At 34.9% G+C, this 14060-nt stretch overlaps 1 protein-coding gene across 1 annotated transcript in view; it reads left to right on the forward strand.

The window, feature by feature from the left end:
* Positions 1-14060, forward strand: part of LOC119071883 — a 148760-nt gene that overhangs the window by 27941 nt on the left and 106759 nt on the right. The window lies entirely within an intron of this gene.

Here is a 14060-nt window from a genome sequence, read left to right on the forward strand (position 1 = left end):
TTAATATTTGAGTGCAAGAATCGACCATGTCTCTAATAAATGAATGACATCAAATAACTCTATATTAAGCTCCCTCATGGCATATCTTTTTCTCCAATTTTAGATCCACAGATTGATTGAAATTGGCTCTAGACGTTCGTAGTTCGTATCCAACTCTATTACTCCATTACTTTATAGATATACTTTTCATCAATGACTCGTAAATTGAACTATACGAATCACGATATTGCTATGCCAGCTACACTGGATAAGACAATTTTTAACTACGAGACATATCTACACAAACATACACATACACATTGATGTTAATGTCCTTCTGCTTATCCATGTTTCTCAGTTGCGTAACAAAACTTGATTTTTTGTTGCTGTGTATATACGCACAATACCCTCTGATATACCCATTATGGGAAAAAGGTTTTTGATATGAAAGTTTTTATAAAAATATTCTTTTGGGAAATGCTTACCATGATATTTTATTGGAGCATGGAAAACTTTGTACCAAATTTTTATATTTCATGGAAGACATCTTTGAAAGTAAAAGTTATATAGATAAGGTATTGTCATGTTTTTGGGCCCTATTATAATAGAAGAACGTAAAAAGACAGTATTTATTGACCGATTATGTGGAGAATTTGAAAGCTATTGCTTCACTTCTTACCTTTCTTCTTTTAAATGTATTGAAAAATGTATTCAATAAAATCTAATTTAAAATGTTTAGGTGGGTAGGGATCCCGAATGGCTCTTTCCGACACAAATTTGCATATTTTTCAGCGTACGTTGTACGTTGAGAACGGTCGACAATTACGCCGAATTATGACATCCATTTACGTGTTATTATCTTCGACATATTTCTGACACTATTCAATATGTTCGTAAAGAATGAATTATATTCAACCATGTATTTCTAGTCCCTAGCGAAGTATATATTTGACAGTGAGGCTTACCATGCCAATATGAGAATTTTGATCCTATTGTTTACTGTTACTGTACAGTAAAGGGAAATGAAATTTCAGCATAAGTTTGCTGCAGCTGGTTCACTCACTCATACCAACAAAACTGGTTATGAGTGTAAAACCGTAGAAACATGTATTGTAAGTTTTGTTTGTATGAGTGAACCAGCTGAAATTTGAGTGCCCTTAACTATTTCGGGTTTTGAAAAGATTTTTTTCCCTAAATCGCTCAGAGTTCAAAGTAGAGAAATTTGCTTACAGATTTTTGGCCTTTATAACGGACGATCCTGAATTAAGTCTAATCCTACCTAGATGTTTCAGCGTCCTTGTGTGGAACTTTTTATTTCATCGAATCTGTTACATAGAAAGCGAACGAAGGAAAAATCATCTTTTCCAGCCGCGGATTTGAACACGGGACCTCTCGATTATGAGTCGAGAGCTCTAGCGCAATGAGGGTTAAATGGGTTAAATGAGCTGTAACGCAACTGTCAATGGAGTAATGTCCATTTTCCAGATTTGCTAACTCAGTATTTGCGTTATATCCTGTAATCATTGAAAAGTGTGCGTTTCTTTCGTACAGACAAGAGGTATGCTTTCTGTAGATGAGTTAAAACATACCCCAGATGCAGTTTTGTATGCATGTATGCAAACAGATTCGAAATTTGATATCTCACATTTGAGTGTTTATGTTTGGAGATAAAGTGCTATGGTAGGATGCGAAAATGAGGCTAAGACATTTTTACTTTGAAAGATTAATCGATTGAAGATTTTTGTGATTCTCGTCTTTGACTAAAATAAAAAAAAATCAAAAATATTCGGGTCAAAGACGAGCAACGCAACAATCTTCAACAATCGATTTATTAGTTGGTTGACTGGTAAAATTCAACAAAAAAAGAGAAAAGAGTTTTTAGCATGATAATCGAAACAATCACTTTACAACGGCAAAGTTGTGTGTAGCGTATAAAAACGCGCACGCAAGAACTTGTAATTTAATTTCGTTGAATTACACCGAACAATAACGAAGAATTTTAAGAAAAATATTTTCATTTCTTCAATTACCATAACAAAGTCGTTATCATTTAATTAAAAATGTAAGTTTAAGAAAACGTAAGTTTAACCGAAAAAATAGAAACCCAGTCTGTTTACTCATGCTGAAATGATACCCATCCATATTTCTGCATTCGACATCTGTTATATTTCTCCCGGCTTCCAAATAATATTCTTTGATCAAACCTTATTTGGAAATGTGCGATTGAATGCAGTTTTTCTGAAACATTGCAATATACCACATTATACACAAAGATTACGTAAATATTTCACCAGATTGCATGGAAAGTATAATATAGTAAATAACAGCAGATGAAGCAAACAACGCCAACAAAAATGTGGAGAAAAAAAGGAAAAGAATAATATGACTTCATCGTTTTCACATTTTTCTATGTTATGTGTGTGTGGGTGTGTGTAGTGTATCGTTATAGGTTATTTTTATAAGATGAAACTTTGAGTTTTTAGCCCCGTACGAAGTACTGGGGGCTTATAAGATTAATATGCCGTTTGTAACATGTTGAATTGGAAGCAGACGGTAAGGGCAAAGCATTTGTCTATGTTCATAGATAACGAATCTGCAATAAAAACAAGGCATCAGAACAGTCGGAGCGTTTGCTGCGACTTAAACCCGTACGACCCGTAATCCTATTTCGTCCGTAACCATAATACGTCCGTAGCCGTAATACGCCTGGAACCCTAATACGTCTACAAGCCTCTAATGCGTCTGTTACCAAAATGCTTGTCAAGTTGGGTATGATCAAATTTACTGAAAGTGTTCATTTTTAAAATTGCCAACATAAAACCAACAATTTACGACATTATTTTGGAAATCCAATTTTTTTTGCTAACTTTCCATTCGGTATTCAAATGTCTCTCAAATAAAACAAAAACTAGCAAAATCGGTTGAGAATTACTCGATTTATGTGCAAAAAACACTTAGGGCCGAGTAACGGCCTCAGTCCAAGGACCTAATTCTAGAAATTTTTCCACAACACGCTATTTAGTGTGCAAGTACATATCAGATTTTACAAAAATTGGGCGAAAACGGATGAATTTCACTTCATTTTTAACGATTTATATCGATTTTAATAAGATCCAATATGGCCGTCGGCAGCCATTTTGTTAGGAAACCGGAAATATTAGTAACGCTTTGCATTCGACAATACCATTCAAACAAAAAAAAAGGTCATGAAATTCGGTCAAAATATACTGAAGATATTGGCAAAAAAAACACCACGTTCACTGTACGGCCGAGTAGCCGGATATGAGCTCACTCCAAATTTCATAAAGTTTATTTTTCCTGATTGGTACGTTCAATGCCTATCTAATAAAGCAAAAAGTCGAATTCCGTTCAAATTTGGCCGACCTACAAGCAAAAACTGCTTCCAGCCCTATACCTGATTCACATCATGGGCTCTAACTCATGAGTCGGTCATCCAATTTCCATGAACTTTTTTTTTGTCGGATTTGAACGGATTTCGACTACTGTTGCTTTAATAGATAGGTATTGAACGTACCAATCAGGGAAAAAAAAGTTTATGAAATTTGGTTGACCGGAGCGTGAGCTAGAGCCCTTGGAGTGAGTTCATATCCGGCTACTCGGCCGTACAGTGAACGTGGTGTTTTTGCCAATATCTTCAGTATATTTTGACCGAATTTCATGAATTTTTTTTTGTTTGAAAGGTTTTAACGAATGTAAATCGTCAGAACTACTTCCGGTCTCCTAACAAAATGGCTGCCGACGGCCATATTGGATTTTATTAAAATCGATATAAATCGGTAAAAATGAAGTGAAATTCATCCGTTTTCGCCAATTTTTGTAAAATCTGATATGTACTTGCACACTAAATAGCGTGTTGTGGAAAAATTTCTAGAATTAGGTCCTTGGACTGAGGCCGTTACTCGGCCCTAAGTGTTTTTTGCACATAAATCGAGTAATACTCAACCGATTTTGCTAGTTTTTGTTTCTTTTGAGAGATAATTGAATACCGAATGGAAAGTTAGCAAAAAATTTTGGGTTTCTAAAATAATGTCGTAAATTGTTGTAATACAACCGCTGTAGAAGAATCCGTAGGAACGACTATGTCGAGAGCGGGTGAAAATTTTAAACGATCGGCAATGGTCCCCAGATACATAATCGATCGGGTGTTTTTCTCGATTTTGCGTCAGACCCGAGTTATCGGCTTCCCCCACCCCAAATCCGTGTTTTTACACATGTTTTACCTTCCCAATGGTAAAATACGAAAAATAAAAATATAGTTTCTTCGGGAAAAGTTCAGAGAATTAAATTCTGAACAAAAGTCTCCTTGGTGGTCTTTTTGTAGAAAATACAGGGTGGTCCGAAAATACTATCAAACGATGAAAAGTGACAAAATATAAGGAAATTTGAATTTTTCCTTCGTTTTTATGCGTAGATCAAAGTACTTCATAAAAATTATAATGAATTTACACTGAAATAGAGCATAAACAAGGTCAAATAATTTTAATTTGCACAGGGTGGTCCATAAACTTTGAATTTAGATGCAAATTTTTCGATAAAAATATATTTTGCTGCTGTTTATGCACTTTCTGCTGAACAAAAAAAAATTAGTGTAATGTATGTACCCAAAAACTAACTATAAGTTTCAGTAGAGGGACTCGAGGAAAGCTACAATCAGCAGCCAGAAAACTCGCACCAGATTATTATTTTAATCGTTCAGGAGAACCGTGTGTTCAAACACACTTATTAAGAGATGAGATGCGAATTTCTAGGAATGTTATCGGCTTAAGGGGATTCTTTTGAAAAACGGCCTACCGAAATCGGACGTATTTTCCAGTGGATTTTTTTATGTGTGCCCAGAAAGGTATTCGACCCTAGAAGCCAAAAAAAAACTTTCAAAAAACCGAAAACTTGCACTTTTCTTACAAAAATTTCTCCATTTATACGAGCCGTACAGTGTCGTGTGGGGTGTGAGGTGATCACATGTACTGTTGAGTCAAATTGGGACTTCTTCTTCTCCTTGGACTTATTGGGACTTATTGGGTTTAAAATTCATCCACACTGAAATATGTGCAATACAGAAATTTCGTACATGGTCGTGTGGATTATCATTTGAAAGGTAATTTTATGTGCCTTTTGGCTAAATAGGGTCTTATGTGGTTTGGATGCATCTACGATGAAATAGAAGTTGAAATGTTTAAGTGAAATTTTTGTAAGAAAAGTGCGGGTTTTCGGTTTTTAATCACCTTTCACCAGCCACACAAGCTTCGAAGAATTTTTTTGAAAGTTTTTTTTTGGCTTCTAGGATCGAATACCTTTCTGGGCACACATAAAAAAATCCACTGGAAAATACGTCCGATTTCGGCAGGCCGTTTTTCAAAAGAATCCCCTTAAGCCGATAACATTCCTAGAAATTCGCATCTCATCTCTTAATAAGTGTGTTTGAACACACGGTTCTCCTGAACGATTAAAATAATAATCTGGTGCGAGTTTTCTGGCTGCTGATTGTAGCTTTCCTTGAGTCCCTCTACTGAAATTTATAGTTAGTTTTTGGGTACATACATTACACTAATCTTTTTTTGTTCAGCAGAAAGTGCATAAACAGCAGCAAAATATATTTTTATCGAAAAATTTGCATCTAAATTCAAAGTTTATGGACCACCCTGTGCAAATTAAAATTATTTGACCTTGTTTATGCTCTATTTCAGTGTAAATTCATTATAATTTTTATGAAGTACTTTGATCTACGCATAAAAACGAAGGAAAAATTCAAATTTCCTTATATGAAGTGAGGTGAAAAGTGACAAATCACCGTTTGATAGTATTTTCGGACCACCCTGTATTTTCTACAAAAAGACCACCAAGGAGACTTTTGTTCAGAATTTAATTCTCTGAACTTTTCCCGAAGAAACTATATTTTTATTTTTCGTATTTTACCATTGGGAAGGTAAAACATGCGTAAAAACACGGATTTGGGGTGGGGGAAGCCGATAACTCTGGTCTGACGCAAAATCGAGAAAAACACCCGATCGATCTGGGGACCATTGCCGATCGTTTAAAATTTTCACCCGCTCTCGACATAGTCGTTCCTACGGATTCTTCTGCAGCGAGTGTACTATTGGTTTTATGTTGGCAATTTTAAAAATGAACACTTTCAGTTTTGATCATACCCAACTTGACTAGCATTTTGGTAACAGACGCATTAGAGGCTTGTAGACGTATTAGGGCTCCAGGCGTATTACGGCTACGGACGTATTATGGTTACGGACGAAAAAGGATTACGGGTCGTACGGGGCTTAGTCGCAGCAAACGCTCCGACTGTTCTGATGCCTTGTTTTTGTTGTTGTTCAAAAATTCTTGGTTAGTTGAAAAGATTTAAGTTGAATTTTTCTCCTTTTTTTTTTTACTATTTTACTTTCTAGGTGGAAACACATTCATGTTGTGTATATTGACGCTTAGCTTTCATTTAATCCTCTTATCTTTTATTTTGTGTATAGTTTTCCTGCATTCTTTTCGGGGAAAAAGTGTAATTTGTATTGGCTTTATATTCGATATTGAAGGATGTATTATTCCTGGCTAGAGAGCCTTTTGTTAATCTGGAGAAATAAATGGCTGTTCCCTTTCTCGCAATATGAGCGTTTAATTAGGTCGCAGCTATATTGTTCATTTACCATCACATATTTTTATTGATCTTATTCATTCCATGATTTCAAATTTTTTTACTCAAAAACGGGAGATAAAGTTAGGCTTATTTGGGGGGCGAAACTTTACCGGAATTTTTTGTGTAAAATACTTCACTTCACAATAATACAAATGGACAAATGATAGAGATGGCTTCTTGAGTGTTTACCGATCTCGACCTCGACCTCTCGGTCGGTAAACTTCACACGGGAAGTACCAAGAAAGCTCAAACAATTAGGTAAGGAAGGTAAGAGCAATGATTTGTAGCCTTTAGGCCGATTTTTTTTTTTGGAAAATTGGTTTGTGAGTCATAAATTAACCCATTTGGAGAAACCTATGAAGATTACATAAATTTAGACAATCTGCAAAGGTTTCTCCAAGGGGGATGAGTTATCATCAAATAAATGAATATGTTCCGCCTAAATGTAGGCTACAAATTTGCCAAGTGCTGCTCTTAACTCGCACATTTTAGCGGAAAACAAAATTACAAGCAATTTATTCAGAAAATGATTTATTTCTATGAAGTTTGGTAGTAAATCAGTATCATAAATCTTAAATTTGCGAAACAGAGTTTTCATAAATTATTTGTTATTTGAATCGACATAAAGTCTAAGCTAAAAATGGTTCCAATGTATCCCTCTAAAATGTGGCGTTTTTTTTACAAACCTAATTGATGTAATAAGCTCTACCCAAAACGGACCCACCTATTTTACGGAGGCCAAATGCATTATCAAAAAACACCTAGCTTCTTACTGCCCACTATTTTATACTTCGATATTAGCGGCTGCACATTTTGAGTAAATTCAATTTTTTAGGTCTGTAAAAATCGGATCATTTTACAGCCAACGTGGAACAATTTTTTGCTTAGAACCATCGATATAATATAGGGTAGATAAGTAATTCAAAGTAACTTTATGCGGAAAGATCACATGGATGTATGTGTAACGTAACTAACGTTCTGAGAAAGCGCGCGAAATTATGTCATACAAATATTTGAAAATAATTGAAACTATGCATTTCTCAATTTCCTATTACTCTTCGTTTTGTGTTGTGATTCGTTTTTTTTATCTACAGTATATTATATCGATGCTTAGAACGCAGCACTGTTTCATTGCTGTGCTTAGAATAATGTTTTACATCGATTAAAAAGAACTTGTGAAAACTTCCATACCCATTAGTAGATTGGATACACCATCTGTGAAAGGTTATAAGTGCAACGGAAAATTAGAGCTGTTGAATAGGATGAATAGTCTTCAGATATGTGCTAGTAGTTTTTTTATGGATAAACTTTTTTATGAATCAAAGAACAATAGATGTCCGACTTCTGGTACATGTTCGGAGACTGGTGCAGTCCAATTGTCCAAATCACACTAAATTCGATTTATGAAGTGATTGAGTTACTTTTGCCTGACCTGAATTTGACCTATTCCGAACCTATTAGACTACCCAAAAATAGAGTCTGCCACTTTTTAAATTCCATTTAGCTGACTGTTGACACCGAATGGTCTTTGGAACCAGAAATGAAACATAAACAAAAGAGGACAAATTCTACTTAATTTTTTATCTTTGCTATATGCAGTTCAAACAAAATTAATATTGATGGGTTCTGCATTCAATAGTAAAGCATTTATATTGAACTCTATATGGGGTCCATTAAATTTTTACATTTCTGAGTGACACAACAATGGAACAAAATGGAACCCAGGCCGGGGTTTGTCGGTGAACTATTTTTGTTGTTGCAGTAAATTAATTTAAAAAAACAAAAAACAAAAACGAAATGCCCCTGGAAAAATGACGATGTTCACAAATAAAATGATGTTACATTCTGTCGAATCGATCATGGTATCTTTTATTTTAATTGAAATCCCGCAAAAAACCTGCAGGAATGTTCAATAGAAAACATTGGAAAAGTTGGTTTTTTTTTTCATTTCGTCTGGTCTGGTTGCAATTTTAATCGGTTCGACTGCAATATTTCTCCACACTGTTCAAACAATGAAATGTTTTATAAACTTTACATTACAAATAAAGTTTTTATTTTATCCCGGTTCCAACTTTTATGTGGTATTATACAAGCTACAAATACCTATTTGCTGTATGGTTTGTCAGCTACACATGCTATGGTATAATACGCTTTACGGATCAACGAATATTTTTTCCCGTTCTTTTTTCTATTTTGCAACGAAAAAGCTCTATTTTACAATGTGTTCATTTAATTTCAATTCCGCGCATGTGCCTTGCCAATTTTCATTAACTTCACTTCCAATGCCAATATGTTTTGGCAATACACGAAGAATTGTATGCGAGAGCAATACCGATCCGTCGACGGAAACTTGTGCATGCGAATTGTTTTTACGTAAAAGTAGTGCTAAAAATCGAGCTAAATTCTGGAGCAATGATGCACATTTTATAACTCTCGAGAATTTGTAAGTGTATGTTCGTATTGTATGTTAACATTCTTTCTTGCATCTGCGCTGCCTTCCAGCAACATTGTGTTGTTGTAAAGTGCATACAATGAGGTAAAACCATTTGTGTATGGGAACACAACATATTATGGTAACCGTACATTACATTCGCATATACACGTACCGTATTATAGGAGATTCCATACGCTGTGAATATAACATACACAGCAAAAAAGAGATATACTTTTGCAAAAGCTCTGAAGTTGTACGGATATAGACTCAGAGGCTGTGTACATATCAGTCTTTCGTTCACTCCTCAGTACTAAACATATGCGAAATTGTTGCAATATCCGATACGAGCAGTACTTGTTTTGCGACTTTTACCTTGAGGATTATTAGTTCTCAAACAAAAGTAAAACTTATGTGTATCTCCTTCATCTGAAGCCACATGTCGGGTATCTGTAATTCAAATGAGAAAACGTAACTGTAATTTGGTCAGTTTCAGGTTCATCCTGAATGAATTTAAACCTGAAACTTTTTGCTTCACGTCGGTTGATTTTAGGTCATGTTCAAATTATGTTCAGGCCCATTCAGGTTGAAAGTGAAATCTTAAATTAGGTTCAGGTTAACCTGAACTAAATCAGGTTAACCTGGACGCCCTATATGTCACAGGTTCGATTCCCCTATTAGACAGAGTTCAAAGGGTTGTTCCTAATCGTGAATCGGCAGTAAGAAAAACCAAGATTCTGAACACAGAACGTCACGTCACAATTGTGATTTACCTACACTATATCAAATACTAGCGACACCTATGTTGTAATAGATCAATCATAAAATTTACGAAGTGACTATTTGCACCCGACTTTCTTTATTTTCCCTAGTTTCCAGATTTTTCCCTATATTTACAAATTTTCCTTATTTTCCCAATTTTCCTAAATTTTCCTTATTTTCCAAAAAAAAATCCTAAAATAGTCCCTGTTTTCTGCCCATCTTGTCCTATGCTATCCTACGTTGTGAAAAATACAAAATTGTCTGAAACTGCTTCGGGCGCATGGAATTTAAAAAATTACATTTTTTCTGAAAGACCTGCTGGCCTTAGACGAACTACCCTCCCTACTACGTACATTAGGAAAAAATTCATTCGTATGACTGGTCTAAAGTTGTGTCAGAAAAGTGACTACAGCCCTACTTATCTTTTGACTCCAATTCGGATTTTCAATATTGTCTGACGGCTGTATATCACTCAACAGCAAAAGTCGTAGAACGAATGTCATTTAACGTATCAAAGCTTTTAACTTATGGCCAGATGAGCGACCGATATACACACGGGCTCTCGGTCTAATAGAGATGAAAATTTATAAAAAACGGATGAAAAAAAATGAATTCTCGTGTTCATGTACAGCTCAGTACTTGTTTATACTGGTGTTCTATGGTTATGATACCATCTACGCTTTTCACCCTTTTTCTGCTTTATTTTTTAATTGAAATGAAATGATTTAAAATTGACCTCCTTTATCATTTTTTAATGAAGTCGACAAAGTAGTAAAATTGCATTAGATCAACGGACATAATATAAAAAATGAGAAGAGATTGTTTTTTTTATATCCATCCCAGCATTAAATTAGTCCGTTCATGTTTACGGTTGAAGGTTGTTTACTTCGATTCTGGTATTATTTTGATGAAATCCCATGTATTCATTTAGCAGTTTGATCAAATTCTTGCAAGGCCAGCATATTTTATTGTGTGTATTTTCCTTTTCTATTTTTTTTTCTTTTCGTTTCTAAAGACCCAGAAGATGATACCGAAACACAAAGAAATATATGGAATTTGTAGTGTCATTTTCATAAAATGTTTCTGAGATAAATCACATAGCGTCAGGTTTTTTTTTTTATTTTGTTCGAATGTAACCCAGCTAGCTATATTATATGGCCGGAGTATATAAATATAAATTGCTTTATGTAGCATATAGTGAAGATTATTGCTGTAGATTGTATTATTTGTCGTATTTTATATCTATAGGGTACGGACCCCAGTATTCGGCATAGTTTAGAATATCGGCCACAACAATGGGTTTCATTGGGTTTCATTGTTCTAAACAATAGATGGCCGATATTCTAAACTATGCCGAATACTGGGGTCCGTACCCTATATGAAATAAAATAGGGAATATTTGTATTTGCATATAGCTTTCGAATTTGATAGCTTTTTATTGCAAACATAGGGTACGGACCCCAGTATTCGGCATAGTTTAGAATATCGGCCACAACAATGGGTTTCATTGGGTTTCATTGTTCTAAACAATAGATGGCCGATATTCTAAACTATGCCGAATACTGGGGTCCGTACCCTATATTTTTCCAGATTGTTAAGGATGCATGAGTTTGATGTATTATTATTTTCGTTGAATCACAATGATTTTTTTCATCCTCTGAATTGTAATATATTGAATGTAAAAAGTTATTAGACTGTTGAAGATGCGACGTTTATTAAAATTTAAATTCATCAGAACATATTTCTTTCTCTGAAACTGGCTTTGTGAAGCTCGCAGGAAAAGCGGAAGGTTCGAAGGAACTTTTTATCTGTTGCAAAGTAGTTTTTAATGAATGGTAAAATCAAACCAGAAAATCAATACAATTTTATGTTGAAGGCAAATTTGTTGTTCCTTTAACTGAAAGTCATGGTCTTATGGCAGCAAATACATGTAGTATTCATTGAGATTTACTATGATGAAAAAGGTTAAATAGGTTGCGAATTTCCGTCAAACCGATGACTTGAGTAATTCTGAACAGATTTTGATGAACTTTTTGTTTTATTCGAAGAATTGAGTTCTCAGCTCTATTCTAGAAAATTGCAACAAACTGATGGAGCGTGAGTGAACACCAAAAAAAGTTTGGTTTAGATGTATTTGTTCGCACGATAGATTGAGTAAATCTCAACGGATTTGAATAACTTTTGAATAGGAATTAAATTCTACCACGCCTCGAAGGATGCAAATCCTCTCTGAGGAAAGTTAGGTGATTAATTGATATATCGCCTAAATGTAGGCTAGACATATGCACACGAATTCATAATTCTTATCGTATTTGGGTTACGTCATACGAGCCATCGTTGTACATCGTTTTAGCCACCAGACACACTGAAACTGTCCAAATTATGAAGCTTGACGCTTGAGTGAACTTTGGGAAAAAGGCGAAATAATTGGCAGAAAAATTCCATGTGGAATTATCTGACACGTGAATCGAACCCGGATCATTTTAGTAAAAGTCTAGTTGGTAGCCAATGAGCCATACTTTCCACGGAGATCTTCACAGTAGTTTGTAAAACTACAAGATATGAGATTCCACACGATCATAAATCCAAATAAGTGGGCAAACAAATGATACGACAAGTAAAAGTGAAATCAAGGGATCTAACCCACCCTTAAGGTGGGGCCTAGCTTTTAGTGAAACGGTACATCACTATAATACCAATTAAGTCTGGTACTTCTGATGTTCAAAATCGAGTAATGTTTGATACGTAATCACGTACATCAATTGTTTTGACATGCATTTTACTAATAAAACCACGTCAACCCGTGCTGATCGCTTATTTTAGTCGTTTCTGTCGATACCAGATGAATAAACTCGAACTTGTTCGTTTTACGCCTTCCTTTTTCTTCGCATTCGTTTGCTCAATAAAACTTTTTTTTTGGCTTAGTTCAACCTTGCCTGATGTCACAAAACTAATTTGCAATAAAGAAAAGTTGAAAAGTAAGAAAAAAAAATTCGTAAAAAAAGAAGTCTTTTTGACCTATGTTTTAAAACTAAAATTCTGAGTTATTTTCTGTTTACCGTTTAATAAGAACCAGAGGGATTTTTTTGAAAGTGGACCAGGCGTCGGAGCTTTTTTTTCGCGGCGGTTTGTTCATATGCCCAGATAGCCCTTGGCCCCAATAGTCCAAAACCACTGTCGTTTAATTTTCATATTTGCGTCTTGGCTGGTGGTGAAGGTGCAAAAGTCGAAAAAGGGTGTTTTTTATACGTGATTTACTGCCGCTGCAGACGATGGACACACATGTGTGTGGCGGCTCGTTGGATAGGTACTGTCCAGGGGAACCGGGGCAAGCATAGATATCTTACATGTTCCGTGCCATTGTTCGAAAATAACAAAAATATTGTGTCAGTCAAAGGCCGTAAATTTTGGTGAACTTCAAAAGGTGATATCTCGCACCTGGAGAATGTTTATGGCTAGGGATGGGAGACGTTCAAAATTATCGATAATATCAATCGAAAGAAATTATCGATAATTGATTAATCATATCGTTATCGATAATTTAATAATTATCGATAATTATCAAAATATCGAAATTCGATAATTATCAAAATGTCGATATTTTGATATTTATCCGAAAATTCATGATAATATACCGATATATCGGAATATATCGATAAATATCGGATTTTCGGACCGAAATATCGATATATCGAATTATCGATGAAGTATCGATATTGTTTTGATAATTTTTGATAAAAAAAAGTCGATAATTATCGATTATCGATAATCAATAATAATCGATAATCATTATCATTATCGCCCATGCCTATTTATGGCTAGATCATTGGATGCAGACATCAAAAACAGCATAATTAGTGTATTTTTCTAAAATCAATATTTTGCTTTCGAGTGAAGGAAGACATTTGCTATACCCAAAAAAGTATCCTGAAACCTTTCACTTCTATGGCAATTGAGGTATAATTGTAGAGCTGGGTTAAGCCTCTATCAAGGCAACCACTGATCTGTACAACAACAGTCACCAGGTACAGGCCTTTGAATTGTCATTTAGTCAGGTAGGAGAAAAGCCTGTTGACCATCATGGGTATATTATGAATGATTCCAACGAGAAAATATTCTTCGCTACTGTCCAATGAAATTTGTGTATTGGAAAAACAAGAGACTGAAAAAATATCCAGAGAAGATACCCTCCAAAGATACAAATTTGAAATTCTTCGAACAGCATAATAA

This window comes from Bradysia coprophila (assembly GCF_014529535.1).
Source record: "Bradysia coprophila strain Holo2 chromosome IV unlocalized genomic scaffold, BU_Bcop_v1 contig_5, whole genome shotgun sequence".
Taxonomy (NCBI): Eukaryota; Metazoa; Arthropoda; class Insecta; order Diptera; family Sciaridae; genus Bradysia; species Bradysia coprophila.